The sequence below is a fragment of the Rattus norvegicus genome, chromosome 2 (genome assembly GCF_036323735.1).
Source record: "Rattus norvegicus strain BN/NHsdMcwi chromosome 2, GRCr8, whole genome shotgun sequence".
NCBI classification, from domain to species: Eukaryota; Metazoa; Chordata; class Mammalia; order Rodentia; family Muridae; genus Rattus; species Rattus norvegicus.
Window position 1 is genome coordinate 58,741,197 of NC_086020.1, and position 23,067 is coordinate 58,764,263.

Below are 23,067 nucleotides of genomic sequence, written 5' to 3' on the forward strand. Positions count from 1 at the left end.
AAGGGAAGACCATCCAAAGAGAGGAACACTGAGAAAGAGCAAGATGAGAAGATTCGCCACCCAGACTCAGAGGAGGTTGGCCATCTGAAGCTGAGGAGAGGTAAGCGGCAACATGGCAGATATAGAATGTTATAAACAGGGTACCTGAGTTACCAGCTAGTTGTGGAAACAATCCCAGCTTAAGGCCTAGCCATTTATTAATAAGCAATAAACCTCTGTGTGATTATTCGGAAACTGGGGCATGAGAGGAAAGGCCCACTGTTACACTCCTTATTCAGACTGCCTTTGAAATGGTCTCTGGAAAAACAGGAGCACACTAAAACTGAGACATTTGATTTTCTATCAAAATAAAATGGGTCGCAAACCCGGGATTACAAGTGGCTGTATGGATGGATGGACAGTCAAATTCTCCAAAATAAATAAGTAGAACTTTTGAGCATTTGTGAATTTCCATATTACTCATTAAATCAAACATTAATTTATCCATTCTCCAAACACGTGGAGTACCTAAGCACTTCTGAAGCCAGGGCTAAAGAGGGCGCCTATGTGGCAGAATCCACAAGGGAGTTGCATGACAAGCAGGGGTTCACACAACTGCCTAGGCAAAGGAAGAAGTGGCCTAATTCTGCCTGAGAGGATCTGAAGAATACCTATTGTCTTAGTCACTACTTAGTTCTACCACCAAGAAGAGACACTCTGACCAAGGCAGCTAGCTCTTACAAATCATCTCATTTGGGGCTTGCTTACAATTTCAGAGGTTTAGTCCATTAGCAACACCAAGGCAGGCACTGGCTTAAAGCTACATCATGACCCATAGGCAAAGAGAGATAAAGCACTGGGCTTTTGAATCCTCAAAGCCTTCCCCAGTGAAATACTTCCTCCAGCAAGACTGTATCTTCTAATCCTTTCAAATAGTTCCTCTCCCTGCTGAACAAGCACTGGAACATATGAGCCTGTAGGGGCCATTCTTACTCAAATAACTACAATGACTGTATGCGATGAAATAATGACTGTACACAGCCATTATGTACAGAAAAGGGTAAAATGTACTCTAGACAAAGGTAACAGTAGCTCTCTCCCTTTTTTAAAAAAATTTTGAGACTATAACATAACCAAAAACAACTCTCCCTTTCCTCCCTTCAAGCCTTCCCATGTACCCCTTCCCACTACTGCTCAACTTCATGGCCTCTTTTTTCATTAATTGCAAGTGTGTGTGTGTGTGTGTGTGTGTGTGTGTGTGTGTGTGTGTGTGTGTGTCTGTGTGTCTGTGTGTGTGTGTCTGTGTGTCTGTGTGTCTGTGTGTCTGTGTGTCTCTCTGTGTGTGTCTCTGTGTGTGTGTGTGTCTGTGTGTGTGTGTGTCTCTGTGTGTGTGTGTGTGTGTGTGTGTGTGTGTGTGTGTGTGTGCGCGCGCGCGCTCCCAAACATACCCTGCTCAGGAATACTATTTTCTATGACAAGGAATAGAAAGAATAGTGTATTGAGATACAATAAGTAATCGTTCAGTAGCCTGCTATTAGAGCTCTTTTCACAATTATCTAGGCCTAGAAAATTAGGCCTAAGTCTTGCGTTTCGACTTACAAGGTACCTACTATGAATGTGCCTTTGTAAAACAGCGATTACAATGCTTTGTGGAGTAATGAGGACACCTGAACCTAAACAGTTTCTATCGTCAACATAAATACCAATTGTTAGCCAAATTAACCTATTTGGGTGATTTAAAACTTATCCACATTAATTTTTTAAACAAAGTGACTTACCTAAACAGAAACAAATTAACCAGAGTGGGTTTCCTGTCAATTCTCTACATGACTTCTAGTCTAATTCCTGTTTGAAACTCATCTCTTGGATAAATACATTACTTATATAACTTCAGTGAGAACTCCATGAAACAATTAAATTGTGCTAAGCCATGACGAGTGTCATGAAAGGGTGTCCTGGAAAATCAGGCAGTCATCAATCAAAAGATATCCCTTTAAACTTGGGATGAGACAGAGGCTGCTGCTCCCCTGTAACACCTAACTGCCTGCTCAGTAACACTACCACAGAAGCAGTGGATTCAGGAGCACACAGGACACTGTGCCAGGACCAATAGAACCACAGAGGATTATGAAAGGGTTCCTGATGGATGCCAGATCACTCAACCTTACAAAGATGACCAAATGCATACAACTGTGAAGGATCAAACCATAATATACAATAGTAACCATAAGGCAGTATTCATTCTTATAAGTACATTCCCTGCTTGAGCCCTTACAACATTTTATTTTAAATTCATAAATCCCCATTTCACAAGTGAGAAATATATAGTTAGACACAATTAATTTGAAATGTAAACCTATCCAGTTTGATTCTGATGTCTGATCTCTTATGTAAAATGGATGGAAAATGTTTAGAGTAATTAAAGAAAGCACCATCATTTCTTTCCCAGGACACAGATCCCACTGTGCCTAGGCCTTGAAGGAAAATAATTGCCCATAAATGTGGGAGGAGCTGTTGAGACTAAGGAAAGTACTCAGTCAGAGGTACTGTGGAAAGTACTAAGTCAGAGGAACCACATGGCATGACTAAAAACATTACTTGGGTAACACAGAACATAGAATGTAAAGCAGGAAGATTAGCAATAGGATTACAGGGCCTTGACAGGGCCGTTGGGACTGCTGCACTGACTGGCTAACAGACTTGAACTCCAATAACTTTCTTGTCCTGGGGTCTAATCAGGGGAGCTATTCTTAGCTTCTAACTCTCATCCAATGTTTAGCAGCAGGCTTTCTTTCTTTTTAAAATTTTATTTTTATTGGATATTTTATGTATTTACATTTCAAATGTTTCCCCTCCCCCCAACTCCCCTTCCCTTCCCCTGCTTCTAGAAAGATGTTCCCACTCCCACCCACCTACACCCACCCACCGACACCCACCCACCCACCCACTCCCACCTCAACAGCCTTACATTCCCCTACACTGGGGAAATAAGCCTTCACAGGACCAAGGGCCTCTCCTCCTATTGATGCCAGACAAGGCCATCCTCTGCTACATATGCGGCTGGAGCCATGGGTCCTTCCATGTGTACTCATTGTTACCCAGAGCTCCCAGGGACTACAGCATCAGGCTTTCTAAATCAGCAGGAGAGGAAGCTATACAGGGATAAAGGCCCCCTCCTTCCCCTTCCAAATTTATTGGCAACCAGCTGGTTAACTCCTCTAGCTCTTTGACCCTATAAAAATAAAAGAACACTGTTGAAGGAAGTGTTGCTGTTTCAAGAAAGGATTTAAGGGATGAGGAAAGGATGGATGGATGATGTATAAGAGGTTAGGAAGACCGGTTTCTTCCTTAAGTAGGAGCTCGGGAACGCAAAGATGCTGGGAACAGTATAATTCCATAGATCAGGAGGCAGAGGCAGGATGATTGCACCAAGTTCAAGGCCAGCCAGAGCTACACAATGAGGCACGTGCACACAGAAACACACACAGCTATATGGAGGTGGTGCATATGTGCACATATACACAGAAAGACAAAGGGGATTTCAGTTATCCATAATGCATAAAATCCCCAAATTACAATCTCACTCCAGTCCAAGCCTTGCTCTCAAGAAAAAGAGTTTATTTCTAATGATAATGGGAATTTTCACCTACACAACTATAGCATCCTCCAATCGATATTCCTAGAATCAAATTTATAATTTTTGCCTCCAATGATGTAAAGCAGTCCTATTCTTGGGTTCCTTGCAAAATGAATCTATTATATTTATAAATCTTTTATAACATTTATTTCTGATATTTTTAGTTATCTGAGTGTGTGCCTGCATAGGGGTATGTGCAAATAAGTGAATGTACTGGTGGAGGCCAGAGGTACTGGAACCCTGACAGCTAGAGTTATAGACAGCTACGAGTTGCCTGACATGGTTCCTAGGAACCAAACTCAGGTTCTCTGGAAGAAAAGCAAGTGCTCTTAATAATTGAACTCTCTTTCCAGCCTCTACCCCAAATTAACCTAAAATACTTTTATCCATCACTAAGTATCTATTTATTTATTCATTTATTTATTATTTTAAGATAAGAAGTTATATGGACTGGACTAGAATAGTGTCAAATTCACATTGTAACACAGGATGGCCTTGACCCCTGATCATCCTGAATCTACCGCACAGGTTTTAGGCTTAGACGTATGCACCACCGTAGTCAATATTATAAGCATTATCTTTGACTCGTACTGAGTTTTCAGTGACAGAATCCAACATACTTCCTTCTAGCAACTATCACAACATCAACTATGAATGAATGTTGATAATAACATGAAAGAAAAATGTCCTATCTTATTGTGGAAGTTTGAATATTCATGGTGCAGGGAGTGTCACTATTCCTTGTTGGGGGAAGTACAATTCTCAGCTCTTTAAGCACCATGCCTACCTGGACACTGCTGCCATGTTTCCTGCCGTGATGATAAAGAACTGAACTTCTGAACCTATAAGCCAGTTCAAACTAAGTGTTTAGAAGAGTTGCCTTGGTCATGGTGTCTCTTCACAGCAATGGAAACCCTAGCTAAGACACTTATTATTCATATACAAAATCCACAATGGATCATTAATGTTAACCGACCCATGCATAACCACAAATTCTACTTCTTCCAAGGCTCCCTTCCTTCACATCAATTTTTATAACCCCAAATAATTAGCAATCTCCAGGCTTTCATTACACCCAGCCCGTGTGTCCGAGCCACACCAATCTTCTGAAAGCTTCTGCAGATACATTAGTTCCACATACACAAACCTTCAGGAGCTGACACTGCACAGGAAGGAAGGAAACACCTAGAGATAATCTGTCTGGTCCCAGTCTATATCCTATGCTTAGTTCCCAGCCTCTCATCGAAAATCCTTAGTCTGGTAACCCAGAATGCCACCTTGTTAGAATAGCCACCCTCCACTCTGTTGTACCTTTTTCCTAAACGATTGAGAACTTGGCTCTTTCTTCCATCCCGTACACTGTACACTTTCTCTTCTAATTTGATTTTTATAAAGTTAGACACAAAAAAACTATACTTTTAAAGAACTTACCAATAAAAATTCACAATGTTAAGCTTCATGTCCCTTCTAAGGGTCATCTCAAACATCACACAGAGTCAACTCAATGTTCCTGATAAAAAATAAATTAATGTCTTCTTAAAGTAAAAACAACCCTTTATTTGGGAAAGCGCAGGGCACAGGCCAGGCCAGGCCAGGCACAGCAAGGGTGCACTTGTGGTCAGAAAGCATCCAGAGGAGTTGGTTCCTTCCCTCCACCACACAGCTTCCAAGACAACCCAGGCTGTCAAGGTCCACAGGTGCCTTACAAGCTGAGCCACCTTGCTGGCCCTAATGCCCCACAGCAAAAGTTTAATAGAATAGGTTGAATTTAAAAGCAATAAATGCTTGGAAATTGAGCTTGCCTCTATGAAGAACTCCTGAGTTTGATTCCCAAGCATGATTTCATTAAGAACAGATGATATGATGATGATATTATTAATAAGAGCAAATTATTGCTTCAAATGATTGTTTTTATGAATGAAACAAGATCGCCTTACTTTTTCCTTTAAAGAAAAGGGCATATTTATTCCAGTCATGACTCAAAATCCCACGAATAACAAACTGCAAAAAGTAGGGCATTCGTTCCACTGTGCTGTTTTCATTGGTTGGTACGGGAGTGGTGCACAGGAGTGGAGGTGGTACACAGCCAATGCTGAGGGCTGACCCAGGACTGAGAACACACTAGAGAATGTGCTAGCCAAGCCACATTCTAGCCCATGGTGATGTTTTATTCAAAGCCAAAGAAAATCCCCAAATTACCAGTTGTGTTCACTGATTCCAGATTACCAAACAGTTATATTAATGTTTTATCTTATAGACAGTTCTCACAGTTGAGCTGCCAAGGGACTGCCACCACAGAACAGCTCTCTTGTGCGCTCTCTCTCTCTCTCTCTCTCTCTCTCTCTCTCTGCTTCTCTCTGTGGAAATTTTTATTTTAAAATTCAAAATTTCTATTATGCAATTTAAGTCAATACAGGAATTACAGGAATTAATCCTAGGTTTTTAAGTGATGGCATCATTCTTTATGGTAGAGCGGCTTCCTAAAGGTAGAGGGAAACAGAAGGAACTTCGACATAAAACCGGGAGGAAACTGGCCATGCTGAGAGTGATTTTTCGGGAATGCACAGAGGAGCTTGGGGCCCGAGCTAAGGTGCTGACAAGACAGGCACGTTCTCCATTCTTAGGGTGCTCACTGCACATCCTGAAGTAATCCGTCCTCTAATTTGGAAGTAAAATGCTTTGCATGCTTATTTAAATTATTTACCATTAGACTTAACTTATTCAAGACAGCTGAGCCCTACCCCTGAGCCTCCCACCATAGATAAAGAATGCAGGCCAGCCCTCCCTCACACACCCATACCCCATAAGATGGTTTAGAACGTGTAGACGGATGAACAGGAGACCCTTCCGAAATGTTCAGAGTTAGGTCATGCCCCAACACTACATAATAAGATAGCAAATTATAGAATATTTAAAGCATGTTCCATACAAATGGACAAAGTAAGAATTAAAAGAAGTACAGTAGACAGTGGGGAGGTGACTAAGTAGCTAAAAAAAGCACACAAAAAACTGATCACCTAAGTTCAAAATACAGATCACATGAACCAACTCCCACAAGCTGTCCCCTGACCTCCTCATGTATGGTGCATACCCCAACTCGCACATGCACACCAATAACAACAACAACAACAATAACAACAGCAACAACATTATTTTAAAGAAAATTAGAGCTGGGTGTTTTCCTTAGTGGTAACTGTGCTTGCCTCTCATGTGTGAGGTCCTGAGTTTAATTCCCCAAAACTATTCACTTATGACACAAATGAATGAATAAATAAATGAATAAATAAATAAACAAACAAATAAACATCACTAAGCTACACTGTGGTTTCTAAAATAGAAGTTACTAAGAGCTAATGGGAAGTGTTGAGGTTGCTCTGTTACTATGTACTGTAATGCTAAATGTTGTCACCACTGGCTGCCTCAGGGAGGAGAGAATCTGCACATACACCAGGTAATGCTATGTGACCTTGCTCCTCTACACATACACCAGGTAATGCTGTGTGACCTTGCTCCTTAGTTTAAAACTATGGGATGAATAGCACGGCAGAAAAGAGGTAGGTGTGGTTTCGGGTCCTGGGCTTGGGGTCTGAGGAGGGAAAGGAGAAGGTGGAGAGCGGAGAAGACGCCATGTGCTTTATAGCTTATTGTTAATAAAAAAGTCTTGTGTCTTTAATTTGGGAACTAGATGCTCTATGAAACCCCCGACTGAGAATAAATATTTATGACAATAAAATAAAAAGAGCTAATGGAAGCTGGAAGTATTAATGTAGCTATCTTTTAACATTTTTATTCATTCCTTTAAATTTTCATACACGTATAGAATATATCTGACCATATCCAAGGGAACTCCTCATGGCTCCCTTTCAATCCCCAACATCCACCATCACATGGCTCTCCCAACTTCCTGTCTTCATTTACTTTACCCACTGAATACAAATGGTGCTGCCCATATACACATGGATGTGGACTCATTAATGAGGCCTAGGGAAACTCCAGTGGCCATACGTCCAAAGAACACAGACTCTCTCTCTCCTTGCAGCCCTCAATGGCCAATCACTCTTCAAATAGTGCACTAGTTCTTGGGAGCCCCTCCAATGAACACAAAGAAGCTGGGGTGCTCTTGCAAGACTGCACAAGACCTAGCCAATTCATGTAGTTACCTTAAAAACAAGCAACAGACAGATAAACCAGAAGCTTAAGATGTGGCTTTTGTAATGATTAGGGATCCAAGTCTAGATGTTTTGACATTTAAAATTACTAACTTTTTTTAATTCTTTGATATATATATATATATATATATATATATAAATAAATATAATACACACTGAGCAGGCTGTATTTGTGTATTGATAAATACGAGATAACTATTTCTACTAAAGATGTTTTAAGATTTCAATATATAAACTACCCACACCAGAATCTCCAGAAAGGCATTGTTAGCACTATTACCAAAAGGCAAAATCCATTACTAAATTCCTGTAATGGTAACAATAAAGTCTAGAACAAAGCTAAAGGGCACCTCCTTAAAATCTAGAGGGAAACTGAGGAAACCTGAAGTTGCAGGATCCCACTAGGAAATAAACACCCAGCAGAACCAAGTTTGGCCATGATCCTGACTTCTAGGAGGGTACTCAGAGCTAAAATACAGCTTCCTTTCCTGGAAAGAATAGTTGAAGTTTTAGGACTTTCTGTCACAGGGTCCATACCTGTGAGTGCCATAGTTGATGCAGGACAATGAGGAATGGTAGTGACCTATCGAGCTAAGGTGTCCTAATACATTAAACTTATTCTCTAATTGGCAGTATTGCTTTGTAAATGTCAGTGGTGGCTAACTTTCTTGTCCTAGGAGGAGGCATAGCTCGGTGAAGTTGCAAATACCAGAAGCTTCTCTAAAGTGGAGCTACTGCTTTTCTTTTATGGTATTTCAAGCTACCTAAAAAGGCAAGCATCAACTCTGACTTCAGGCCTCCTGAGAACTACATTTGGTCAGCAGTCTTATAGTGCATGTGCCTGGCTACAGTCTACAGTGTCAGGGTGGCCGCATACCACATAAAACAGACTCCTATCTCACTACTTTCTCTGAAATCACTTACAGGTAACAACCTTCCCATGGAAAATGCTGGGAAGGGAACTGGTTCTTACTCTTTCTCTTTACTTTAAGAAGGATGAAACAAAACTATTAATGCCAAAGGAAGCTATAAAAATTGAAGCATGACAATCAGTAAGGTCTTAGGTTAGCATCCACAGTAGTGGGTTTCGTCATGACATTTTCACATATATGTGCCTCTCTACCTTGTTCTCACTTGCTCCCTCCCTCGTTGTCTATCCCATGCCCCTCCCACCCAGCTGGTTCCCCTCTTCCCCTAGTTAGTCCCCTTATGTTTTCTGGTTATATGCATTCAATTACTCTATTTACCACATCCCTGGAGATCCATTCCTCTCCTCTGAAGACCCCCTTCACGGCTTTATGAGCAACAAACAAATACATCACACACACACACACACACACACACACACACACACGCACGCACACATGCACAGACACACACACACGCACACACACAAACACACACACACAGACACACACACACAGACACACACACAGACACACACACACAGAGACACACACACAGACACACGCACACGCACACACACACACAGAGACACACACACAGACACACACACAGAGAGACACACACACAGACACACACACGCACACACACACACACACAGACACAGACACACACACACACACACACACACACACACACACGCACACATGCACTTTAAATCTATCACCACACAGGAGGGAAAACACCTGGCATCTGTCTTTCTGAGTCTGGCCCAGTCATGACTTCATCTTTCTCACTGCTGAACAAGTCCCACTGTGTATGTGCACAGAGTTTATCTGCTCATCTGCTGATGGACACAAGGTTGGCTCCACTCCCTGTCTGTCTTCCACACATGGGTATGTAAGTACCTGGAGCTGTATTCCCTACATATTTGATGCTCACCACAACCAACCATTTCCAACGAAAATAATAAGTCAGTTTTGAATTACTTTTAGTTTTGCCTGGATCAAAATCTTAAGAAGTCAATGGGCCTAACAATAGTATTGCTGGTAAATATTAGTTTAATTAAGGAGATTGAATCTCTTTATCTATTAACCTATTAATAAATATTTGATGAAATTAAGCTAGTAATAAGGAAAAGATCAGTTTAATAAACAAATAGAAATCTCTTCAGAATGATTCTTTTCCACTCTCTTTTCAATGAATCTCTTCTTCCAATGTCCCACCTGCTATTTCTTCCTATCTCTTATAAATAAGACAAAAGCAACTTTCTCACTTTTTCTACTTTTCAATCAGTATGAAGTGTGTGCTTACTGCGTACTACTAGCTTTGTGATTCCAACAGGGTTCTTATTCTGATTCTAATTATACTTTCCAATCTCCTGGTTCCTAGTATTCTATCTATATAATAACATTCTGGAGATAATCTTTTTCAGTCTATTTTAAGTAGAAATCCTTAAATATATGGGCATAGAAATGCCTATGGGTTTCCATGCTTTCAACTTTTATAGTAGAAATCACAGTTCTATACACAGACACAAAACTTGGAGAAGTTATCAAAAATAAGGTGCCTGTAGGTGTGTGGACTCATTTCTGGATCTTCAATTCAATCCCATTGATCAACATGTCTGCTTTTGTGCCAAAACCACGCTGTTTGATCTCCATTGCTCTGCAGTACAGGAATGGTGTAGTACAGGATGTAGTTGGGAATGGTGACTCCTCCAGCAGATCTTTTATTATTCAGGATCTTTCTGGATATCCTGAGGTTTTAGTGTTTCTTTCTGAAGCTCAAATTTTCCTTTCAAGATCTGTGAAAGATTTTGGGATTTTGAGGAGAACTGCTTTGAATCTATAGATTGCTTTTGTCAGGATAGCTTTGTATTATATTAATCCTTCTGATCTGTAAGCATTTTCTGTTATCTTAATTCCTTTCTTCTATGTCAAGTCTTTCCCCTGGCTGGTTAGAGTTATCCCTAGTATATACGTGCTACTGTTAAAGGTATTCTTTTTATTTTCTGAAGTAATTATTTCTCCATCTGTCTGTCATTTGTATGTAGAATAGTTACTGACTTTTGCATCCTGCTACTTTGCTGGTAGTGTTTATCAGCTGCAGGAGTTTCCTAGTGAAAATGTTAGGGTCACTTACTCATACAATCATGTCATCTTTAAATAGAAATACTTTACCTTCTTCCCTTCCTATTTCTATGACCTTAATCTCTTTGGTTGTCTCACTGCTCTAGCTAAGACTTCAACTACTACATTGAGTACGTGAGCAGAGAGTGAACAACTTTGTCTTATTCCTGATTTTAGTGTAAATGCTTTGATTTTTCTCTCCAATTAGGTTGTTAGCTGTGGGCTTGCTGTAAATCACTTAAGATTCAATACCCCTAGTCTCTTTAGGACCTTTATCCTGAAGGGGTGTTGGACTTTGTCAAGACTTTTCTGCATCTAATGAGAGGAATTTAAGGCCCACTCCACAAGAGGGAACCCATCCTTGACACTGCTCAGGTGCCCAAGAACTGACACTATATACCAGGGACCCAGGCAAAACCAAATACTACTGCTCTGTAAAAGAAACATAACAATAAAATGACTCCTAACGACATTCTGCTATACTTAAAGACCAGTACCTTGGTCAGCCGTCATCAGTGAAACGTCCTTCTCAAGTAGATGGAATACACAGAACCACAGTCAGGCAACGTGCAGAGAGTGAGAGACCTCGGAGCACTTAGCCCTAAGTGGATGCCTGCATCAAATCCCCCTCCTCAGGGCTCAGGAAACATTGCAGAAGAGAGGGTGGGAAAACTGTAAGAACCAGTGAAGATGGAGGACACTGAAGAAACAAACAAGTCTTCTACTCATAACAGGACTGAGGCATGTAAGAATTCATAGAGCCTGTGGCACATGCACAGGTACTGGACAGGTCTGCACCACAAGGGCCCAGAGTAGAAAGGAGAAGTCAGAAGCTAGCTGCAATTGTTAACCACTTGCAAAAGACCCCGACAGAGTCTCAGTGGGGAGTTAAACTACTCTTCAGGGAAGGCCTCATGCCCAGCAGAAACAAAGGCAATGGTATCCTTGCGGGTCTGTCTCATAGTGGTCAATCAGGCTTCTCCACCCCACCCACCTGTCAGTCTGTCTCTCTGTCTCTCTGCCTGCCTGCCCACCTGTCTGTCCGCCTGCCTAATAAGTTCTTTTAATATATATTATAGCTTCTGGGTTTGTGTTGTTATGGGATTTCTGTATCTGTGAACATGTGTGTCTCTGTGTGTTTCTTGTGTTTTTTTACTTGGCTCTTTTCCTTCTGATTGTTTTGTTCTATTCCGATTTATTTTTGTTTTATCCCATTTTATTTTATTATTACTATTTAGATGATGAGGGGAGGTGGGGAAAATCTTAGAGAAGCTGGTATTGTATGAACTACATAGCATCAAATATATGTTATGAAAAATATATTTTCAATAAAAAAGTACAAAAAGAAGATTAAATTAATCATTTTCAGTAAATAAAGACATGAAAGATATAGTAAACTCTGCTAACCACTGGAAGGAAACTATTATGCTATAGAGACCAAGAATATACAGGGTGCCTGGGGCTGTCCAATGTTAACGGTAGCTAAGAAGCAAACTGAAATGAGCCACCACGTCACCTACTTAGTTGCTCTTGAAATAAATATTTGCTATAAGAACCCATAAGCAGTATGTAAAAAGTGCCTAGTTATCAGAAGTACTAGCAGAGAATGCTTATTCAGACTTATTAGAACTAGACTGAATGGGTTAGAATAATATGAGAGAGAAATTCTAAATATAAGAAAGTACACAATGCACCAAAGGAAGAGCTGAAGTCACTTCTTTCAAAGGTCAGTAGTAATAATCATAGTAGGAGTATTGAGAGCAAAACTAATTCCAGAGATGAACAGCAGTGTGCTTGTCATGAACATAATCCCAGAAAGCAGATGAACGGACAGTATGGTAGTTCAGTAGGGTAGCCCATGTTAAGTACATGGTCTACATCTTTGGATGCCACCGTCCTCTGGTCCAGGAAAAGTAATCCTAAACAGACTCTTAAAGATATTACCTGTATCTCAATTTTCTTCCAGTCAGTGTCAACTTCTGTACTTTATAACTATCTTATATTTCTAGTTGGGATCATTGAAGAAAGGTTTTTTAAGGCAACAGAAATGGCACATTTGTTTAACTTTCTCATTTTGTCATTCCCTATACTTTTTTAAGTTTGAAGGGACAATTTACAGTTTACTGAAGTCAAGAATAAGCACTGCTTTAAGATCAAAAGGTAAGCTGACACAGAGGGCAAGAATCTGTTCAGAGTTGAAACCAAAGTATGAGCTACTCTCAAGACATTTTAGCCTAGAGGGACAGTCCTTAGATCTAAATGTCAGCACGCCCTTTTAAAATTATTACTGTGATTATTTTTAACTCCATCATTCTCTCAAAGAAAAAAAATACAATATGGTCTATGTACCAGGGCTAGTGGACACCACATCAGAAAGAGTAAGACATCTACAGAATTATCTAGGAAGATAGAAAGAATCTATAGAATTATCAAGAAGGTACAGTGACAATACAGGAATATTCACTGTACGTTTCAAATGACTCTGGCAATAAAAACGAGTTTTGATTATAGAGGTGTAATGGATATTCCTGGTTGTCAACTTGACTATATCTGGAATGAACTACAATCCAGGATTGGAAGGCTGACCTGTGATCCTGATCTTGAGGCTGGGAGATACAATTTTCTGACCTGGATCTTGGCATAGGGATCTTGAGGTATAGTGGCTATGAATCCCAGGAGACTAAGGCAAGAAGATCTCTGAGCTTAAGGTCATCAGGGACAAAGCAAGTCCCAGATCCAGGAATGGTGGTACATGCCTTTAATCTGAGCCATACCTTCTGCTGAGACATACATAGAGACATTGGAAGAAGGAAGATTCCTTCTTCCTTGTCTGCTTGCCTTGTGGGACTGAGCAACTACTGAATCCTTGGACTTTCATTCACAAGTGATCATTGTTAGGGAGTTGAACTACAGACCGTAAATCATCATAACAAATTCCCTTACTATACAGAGACTACTCATAAGTTCTGTGACTCTAGAGAACCCTGACTGAATCAAGAGGTCTTTTATTTCCTTGGTTACACTCATTCCTGAGGGAGGGGAAGAAGAGGGGGAGAGAGTGTCTCACTGGTATAAGGATTTGTATTTGTATTTGTCCTAAATATTTAATCCTTATGCTCATAGATAAGTTTAGTTCTCATACCCATTGAGAGCCTTTCTCTTTGCAACAAATCCAAAACATCACAAAACCCCACAACCCATCAAAATTGTGGCCCTAGTCCCAGTGGATACACATATAATATAGCATCTGCATGTGAGGTTCAGGAATTGTTGAGGAAGAGAGGGCAGAAATATAGTAAAAACCAGAAGAAGATCAGGCATGTTGCTGTGAGAATGTGTCTCCTAGGAATGTCAAAAGCTACACACATAAAGTTTTATCAACATGAATGTCTAAACATGACATGAATGAAGATAACAAAAAACACCTAAGGTTGATAAGGGAAGCCCATAAGGCCTCAACCATACGCAAAGAACTACAGGCAACTAAGGCATGCTGACAGCAGGAGAAACTGTCTTCTGAGGAGAAGGCACTAACTGGTTACCCAATACCAACTAGTCGTCCCTGAAAACAACACACAAGAAAAATTATACAGACTGAACAGGTCTTATACAGGAATATATAAGCATATACATGTAACAACAATTAATGAAAAAAGGGCCATGGATTTCAAAGAGAGCAAGGAAGGGTATATGGGAGAACTTAGAGGGAGGGAAGGGGGAAATGATATAATATAATCTCAAAAATAAAATAAATAATTATTTTTATAATAATTTTTATATTTATTTTATAATAATTTTATAATAAATATTTATTTACAAAAACAAGTATTGCAAATCAGATTAATGGAACAGATATTTTAAAAGTTTTTAGAATCTTCTTACCTAAAGAAACTAAAAGAAAGCTAGGTTTACGACTATAGCGGCTCAAGACTATAACCACTGGGAGGTGAGGTAGGATGATGGTTCTAAGCTCAAGACCAGCCTGTTCTATATAATGAGTCCTGGGTCAGAAATAGTTTTGTTTTCCATGATTATGTTTTTATAATCATGGTAATTCTTTTAATGTCAACATTTTGTAGAATAATTTCATTTTTTATTGGTTATTTTATGTATTTGCATTTCAAATGTTGCCCCCCCCTTCCCACGTTCCCCTCTGTAACCTCCCCATCCCAATCCCCCATCCCCTTTGCCTCTATGAGGGTGCACAAACTACCCCCCCATTCCCACCTCATTACTCTAGCATCCCCTTATGCTGGGGTATCAAGCCTCCACAGGACCACAGGTCTCCCCTCCCATTGATGCCAGATGAGCCAATTCTCTGCTACATATGTAGCTGGAGCCATGGGTCCCTCCATCTGTAGTCTTAGGTTGGTGGTAAAATAATTTCTTATACATAGTATTAAAGAAAATACATGGGGGTTGGGAGAGCAAGTTTCAAGACAGGGTTTCTCTCTATAGCCTTGGCTGTCCTGGAACTCACTCTATAGACCAGGCTGGCCTCAAACTCAAGAGGTCTGCCTGCTTCAGCTGCCCAAGTGCTGGAATTAAAGGCATGTGCCACCACTGCCCAACTTTTTTTTTTTCATATGAGTCGGTGTTTTGTCTGCATGTATGTCTGTGTGAGGGTGTTGGATCCTCTAAAAGTAGAGATACAGACAGTTGTGAACTGCAATATGGGAGCTGGGAATTAAACCTGGGTCCTCTAGAAGAACAGTCAGTGCTCTTAATCATACTCTTAACTACTAAGCCTTTTCTCCACCCCACACCATGTATTTCTTAACGCCCAATGAGCAAAACAAGGCTATTTACTGGCGTCTCCAGGGGTGAGTAAATTAAAATTTAGATATAAACTGTTACCTATCTCTGAAGACTTACTAAAATTCCCTCTAAGTTTTACTGTGGTAAGTTAGCAATCTGTTAAAGGAAAGCCAAACTCTCACAGGCACTGTTAGTAAAAAGTTTAAAATTTACTCTTGAATGCATTCCTGCTTTGTTTAAGGACCAGGGACTCTGCTCTGCACGGCTTAAGTTCTGGTTCCTTCATGTTCATGGTTCTTATGCTCACTCTGGTTAAGTGTGCTGTACAATTCTTCCAATGCTCTGACCTTTACTTGACTATGATGCCAACGTCCCCAGTTGTAGAATATAAACTCCAAAGGCAGTGACTTTTCTGGGGTGGGTTCAACAGTTCTCTGACGGTGAGCATGGTGAAGGAACTGTTGTGTTTCAGGTACAGAGTAAACCCCTGACTCCTGATTAGCATGTTATGAAGATAAGGCCACTGTTTCTCAAACTCAACTACTTCAAATTCCCTGTGTCAACACACAAAGAAGGATATGGTATGGCTCAGGGTAGAGCATTTCACTGCAAATGTAAACAAATATTCTTGGCATACAGAAGTCTGTATTGAGCATTTTACATTATCGTGTTATCTATTCTGACAACTACTGTTGTCTCATTTTACAGATGTGAAAAACTAAGTATTCAAAAGGAGTCAAGCTTGGTGTGATGGCAAACACCTTAATCCCTGCAGATGTGGTAGGAAACCACTTCAGCTACACAGTAAGTCTGTATAGCCAGGGCTACGCAAGACCCCACTTCAATAAAACAACAATAACAAAGCTCTTAAATATGTGTTACGGTCATGCAACCAGCACAAGTTTTATATATAAGAAACCTAGATCTATTCCACTTCAAAGGCACTGGCGTCAAAAAGCTATCATAATTTTCTTTGAGTCTTTGAGGACATTTGTTAATGACTCCTTTATATTTCTGAAGTCTATACTTAAAGAGGGGCACATGCATACTACACTCATTCACACACACACACACACACACACACACACACACACACACACACACACACACACACTCACTCTTAAACCAAAAGTGCAGTTCACATACCGAGTCTATCCATAATCACAACTTAGCAGTACACTGCGGTGTACAGCACAGGGTACTTCTAGTGAATGCTGATGGGGGTTGGGGTTGGGGGGCTGGGCTCTCTACTGCCCATACCAAGGGAGAGTGTCATGTTGCCAACTCATGAAGAGATTGCTTCTCTGTCCCCAAGCCTGTCAGCCCAGCTTCTACTGAATGTCTACTGTATTCACAAGGTGGGAGAGTCAGAAGACTTCCACCTTGAACTATCTAAGTACAAGAAGTGCACTTTCTAAGAAGGAAGCTTTAAGAATATAACAGATCAGGGGTTGGGGATTTAGCTCAGTGGTAGAGCACTTGCCTAGCAAGTGCCAGGTCCTGGGTTCAGTTCCCAGCTCCGAAAAAAGAAAAAAAAAAAAAAAAGAATATAACAGATCAGCTGGTTGGGCAGCGGCCACGGTGAGGTGAGAGGTGCTCTTCTTCCCCTCACAGGTGACCTGCGCCGCCAAGGCTTGACTGCTAGAGTTCTTCGCTGAGCTACCTGCTGTGTGCGTTCTTGGCTGCTCCAACCTGGAGCTCTGCCTCTTCACCTTCTCTAGCCCGCAGCTGGGACACGCAGTGCAACTACTGCACCAGCACGGGGTGCACCTGCGGGTCATCACCGACTGCGACTACATGGCCCTCAATGGCTCTCAGATCGGCCTGCTACACAAGGTATACAGGCAAGGCATGACCAGGACCTAGGCTACAGGCACCATAAGTTTGCCATCGTTAACAAGAAGGTGCTCCCTCAATTGGACCACACAGACCATCCAGAACAGCCGTGAGAACGTTCTGATTATGGAGGACACCGAGTATGTACGGCTGTTCCTGGAGGAGTTTGAGCGCATCTGGGAAGAATCTGACCCCACTAAGTACAGCTCCCCCCCTCCCCCAAAAGCATCGAGGGCACTGACCCTGCTTTGTCTTGCTCTGTTTTCCAGCTTATCCTTGTGATGTTACCTCCTGCTTTGCTTGAGCCTTTCCTGGCTGGCTGGGGAGCAGCTTACAGCGTTCCTGTGTGTGCCTCCCCACCGGAAGTTAGGAAGGAGGTGACAGTGTTGGACAGTGCTGTAGGCTATCCCAGTAGTTGCCTAGATAGGCAGCAGCCTCTTACAGGCCCAGTGGCTTCTTGGCATCATTAGACCTGCCTCCTAGTAAGTGGCATCGTCTCCCTGCAGTGTTCAGTCCCTGGTGAGCACGAGCAGTTGGTCCCGCCTGCAGCGGCTTTGCTTTTGCCTTCCCATACCCTCACATTTAGAGCAATGCTGTGGACTTAGGTGTCACCTCGCCTCTAGCACCCGTGGCGGACTCAGTGGATTTACTCATGGCTTTTTGCTCAATAATGGATCAGAAGTTGAAGACAGAGGGAATCTTGGAGATAAGTGGATTGCCCAGGCTGTTACCTCAGCTCTGGCGGGCATTTACAGGAGTCAGAGGAACAGCTTCTCACATGTGTCTGAGACATGTTTCGAATTATTTTTTTGTATGCAAGTAGGTCAAGTGACATGAGCTACAGTTTTGTCCTAGTTGTTGCTTGTGTGCATGACAGGTTCCATGCGGCTCCCTAGCCTGTCTGAGTGGATGAAGTGCCCTTTAGCTTACCAGCAGATACTGCACAATGCATGCTTTCTCACTTAAAAAAAAAAAACACTTTTTTTTTTTCGGGGGAGGAGATGGGGAGGGTCTCAGTTGTGTAGCCTTGGCTAACCTGGAACTCACTAAGTAGACCAGGCTAGTCTTCAGTTCACAGAGATCTGCCTGGGTCTGCCTCAGGTACTGGGACGGAAGCATGCATCACCATGCCCAGAGGTGTTCACACTTTTTAATGTTAATGTTTAACAAGTGGTAGACACTTGATGTTGATTTTCCAAGATTTAACAGAAGCTGCAAAGTGTAATATACCAGAGTCAGTTATGTTAGACAATTCCTACCCTTTTGGAACCTGTGGATTCTTGTGTTTACTCTGGAAGGAGTGTGCATGTGTGCTGTGCATGTGTGTATAAAATCACAAAGTGTCCCTTGAGTGACAGTGTCAATGAGGACCCTTAACTTCTGGCATATTTCAATAAATATTTTCAAGTATAAAAAAAGAAAAGGAATATAACATATCTTTTTGTCTTATATTTTGTGAAATAAAACTATTCATAATTTATCAATATACACAAAAAATGATTATCCTAGCCAAAGAGATAGCTCAGTGGTGTTAAGAGCTCTGGCTGCTTTTACAGAGAAGTGGAGTTGGGTTCTCAGTGCCACATGGCTGCTCACAACCAATGGACCTGACACTCTCTTCTCATCTGTGGGCACTGCACTGCCCAGGATGCACAGACATATGCAATCAAAATGCTGATATGTATATAGCAATTTTTAAAAATAAGCATCACAAATTTTGCTGTGGCTTTTTTTTTTTTTTTTGCCATAACTTCAAACTAGAAGTTCAGTAAGTTGTCTAAGATATCCTTCCCTTGTTGAACACAATTTATGTGTGGGAAAACATTTATGCCCCATCCAAGTATATTTAGTATCTCCATATGTTTTAGCTCAGATTTTTCTGCCACTAAATGGTTTATAGGCAAACCTTCCTAGATTTAAAAATAAAAATACCAAAATGTCATCTGGCTACTAGATCTGATCTATCTAGTCAATGACAATTCAATTTAAGTTATGGCCACTTAAACTTAGCAAAATATTTTAATTTTATGCCTTTTCTATAACCTTGATTCACTATCTCAGTGATAAAATATAATACATAAATATAGTACGGGATGAATTAGTGCCTTCAATGTATATGGGCATGTCACTATATATTTCTGAAGGGAAATATATAAAATTTAAAAGTACTTTAATTTAAGTAGTGTCACTTAAAAACACAGCTCACGAGGGAAGGCCTCTGAGTGGCTCGCTGCCTGAGTGCTTGAGACCAGACTGACTGATCGCTTCTCAGCCTCTCCTCCACTTCACGGCGATCCGGTCCTGACTGTGCTCCTCTGCTGTCTCTCTACCTGGTTCTCTCTCCTCTCACTCAGCTTTGCTCATTCTCTGTGGCCGACCAACAGATAAGAGGCCTTTCCTGTACAACCCAGATCTCCGTCAGGCAAATCAACCCCATAGTATGTTGTACCTTTAAACAACCTTTAGTAGAGAATCCTCAAGTCTTTCCTGGATGCCTGCCTTACAGAAGGCTGGCATCCACTCCTGAGAGACCCCAGAGATCGCATCTGAACTTACAGGATCAGACTTCCAGGGAGAATCCGAGATCTCCTCAAATTCCGTTAGACAGAGAAGACTAAGCACATGGAGCTGTGTGTAACCCAGTACACTGGAACAGTTAGAGTAATTTTTGTGACAGAGTGGCTGACAGCTTTACCTGCTACACAGTTACCATTCCTATGTCTAGTACTGCTAGTGTTGGTTCTGTTATTACTGATGCTCAGGTGAGTAGGGCTGGGAAGGAGAGCGCTCTCCAGTCAAGCTCCGTATGTTACATTAAACAAAGCTAACTACTTTAAAAATTATTTATTTTTAATTTTTATGTATGTGAGTGTTTTGCCTGCATGTATCTATGTGCATTGTTAGAAGAGGGTCCTGGATCCTCTAGAACTAGAATTGTGAACAGTCAAGTCACCTTATGGGTGCTGGGAATCAAACTCAATCCTCCCCGAGGGCAGCAAGTGCTCTCAACCACTGAGACATCGCTACAGCCCACCCCCAATTAATTTTGGAGGGGGACAACACATCTTACTGAATTTCTATAACATAGAAATAAGATTATGAATGTGTATTGAATAAATGAAAGGACATTACTGACCTTTAACCAGGCATTGGCCTATTCTTTTCCATGTCATCTTTGAGCCTTAATACTGAGTACACATGAAAGTCAATGATTCTACATGATCAACCAAGGGTTTTTTTTTATCAAGTTGAAGACACTTTTGGAAGGCATAACACAAAAGATGAGCTATATTGGGTTAGTCCCAAGTGTTAATAATAACTATATGTCAATTTTTTTCTACAAAAAAAACTATAGTTTCCAGACAATTTAAGTCAGTAAACTTTATAAATACAATTCACTTGGCAATCAATTATTATCAGTTTGATGTTAAGTCTTAAATCATGTAAATGTGATCTTTACCACAAAGCCGTACTCTAGTTGACTGTTACTATGTTCAAAGATAACAAGGAAAATGGCAATCACTATACTAAGTAAAAGATGTCAGACTTCAAAGGTTCAGTTATACAAGACTCTTGGGACAGTCAGTCGGCAATCCCTTTAATAATCCATGAATGAAAAAATGAGTAGAGCTATGATATATTTAGATGGAAAAAGCATTAAATACAAATGAATTTCATGATGAGAAACTTGTTCGTAAAATTCCTCATAACTAATTTAAATAAACCAACCAGAAAGCCTTCATTTAGCACTAATTTCTCTGTTTATTTGGGTAAAGGGACGTTAAGACTGAGTCTCACGTAACCCAGGGGCTCTGAACTACCTATGTAGCTGAGGTTAGCTCTGAACTCCTGATCCTCCTGTTCCCATCTCTGGAGTGTTACAAGTGCAGGTGTACACCAACATGTTTCATTGCTGTCCTGTTTAATACTTCATGATATTTCCCTTTTTATTGCCATTATTAATTGTAAAAACTAATGGGAATTACTAATACTTTATATACATATTAATATGGTAATTATCCCTTAGTAGAAAACTCTGATTTGGGTCTTGGCTGTCAACTGTATCCATTTGGTATTTGCAATTGCTTTATTTTTAGTACACTTTAAGAACAGTTATGTTCTATTTTCTATTTGGGAGAGTGTTACTATGTTTTCTTTGGAATAAGGGGGTAGAGAACAATTACTTGATAGTGATAGGCTGCTTTATGGCTTGATAAAACAAATTTGAAGCGGGAGAGAGCCAATGGCTGCACAACATTGTTAATGCACTAAATATAAATAGCAGCATTGTGCACCGTAAATGGATAATTTTATGGTAAATGTCGCCTTGATTTTTAAGTACTTAGAACTTTTTAACAAATTCATTTTAATAGTAAACAAAAGGTGGTGTATAAATAATCCAGTAGGTATAACAGTTGCAGCACACAAACAAGTGGCCTTCGGGACACTGACATCCTTAGAGAAACTAAGGTGCAACGCTGTAGATGAGACTTCTATGATGAACCATAGGAAGCTGGTGGTAAGAATTCTCTCAGTTAAAGGAGTAGCTTTGCAGGACACCAGTACCTAGCACCTCCTGTCACGTGGGTGATTCCTGATGTTAGAGCAGAACTCTTCCTGGACTTAGGCAAAAATTCCAAAGTAGACAACTTATCTTTTGCCTTCACCTACCTCAGAGTCTAAAGCCCTGCACTCTTCCTTCCTTCCTGCGGTATTCAAATGTCTGTATACCCATGGTGGTCTATCTCCTTCCATGTATGTCCAATTAGTCTCCATAACTTTCTCTTCTCCAAGTGTATTCAGCTGCACTTTGAAAAGATTAATAAAAGCCTTTCCTATTTTATAAGGCTGCTAGAAAAATTAAATACTTGGGCATGCTACAGATGTGTTTTTCAAACTCTGGTTCTAATTCTACGGGTCATAAAAAAAATCAATATAAGAGGTCATAATCAGTCCTTTAAGAAACAGAACAGTGTGGAATACAAACACTATAAACTACTATACATTGAAGAATTAGAAAAGGTTATGGTAAATTTCTTTTTTGTTTTTGTTTATTTGTGTGTGCATTCACACACACACACACACACACACACACACACACACACACACACACACACACCGTGCGCACATTCATACCACACAATGCATCTTTGGAGGTCAACAACAGTGGGTTTTGGGGATTGAACTCATGTCATTAGGTTTGGTGGCAAACTCCTTTACCTACTGAGCTTCAAGGACAGATGTATATTTAAATAATCTATTATTAAACAAATATTTATTTTATTTTAATATTTTATTATTATATATTTATATACTATATAAATAAACTTATTTCTATGTTTATTTATGTCTACTGGTGCTTTGCCTTGTCTGTGTAAGGGTGTCAGATCTTGGAAAGACAGCCAGTTGAGAGCTACAACACTGGGATTTGAGCAGTCAGTGCATCTGACTGCTGAGCCTTCTCTCCAGCCCAATACACTTCTTTTTAAAAGAATGCTTATATTTGTTTTCTAGGAGACTGAACTGAACCCAGAACCTTGAGGTTGCTAGCACTCTAGCCCTGAGCCACACTCCCAGCCTCGTTTTTCCTTGGTCATAAAATAAATGTAAAATCCCAGCTTTACAGAGCATTGCTCTCTCCAGTCATTCTATG

At 40.6% G+C, this 23,067-nt stretch overlaps 1 protein-coding gene and 1 pseudogene across 3 annotated transcripts in view; one reads left to right on the plus strand and one right to left on the minus strand.

The window, feature by feature from the left end:
- The window catches only part of Wdr70 (WD repeat domain 70), a 239,873-nt gene that overhangs the window by 62,546 nt on the left and 154,260 nt on the right, over nucleotides 1-23,067 (minus strand). The gene's annotated exons all lie outside the window — the stretch shown is intronic.
- Nucleotides 15,607-17,655, plus strand: Pld6-ps1 (phospholipase D family, member 6, pseudogene 1; annotated as a pseudogene).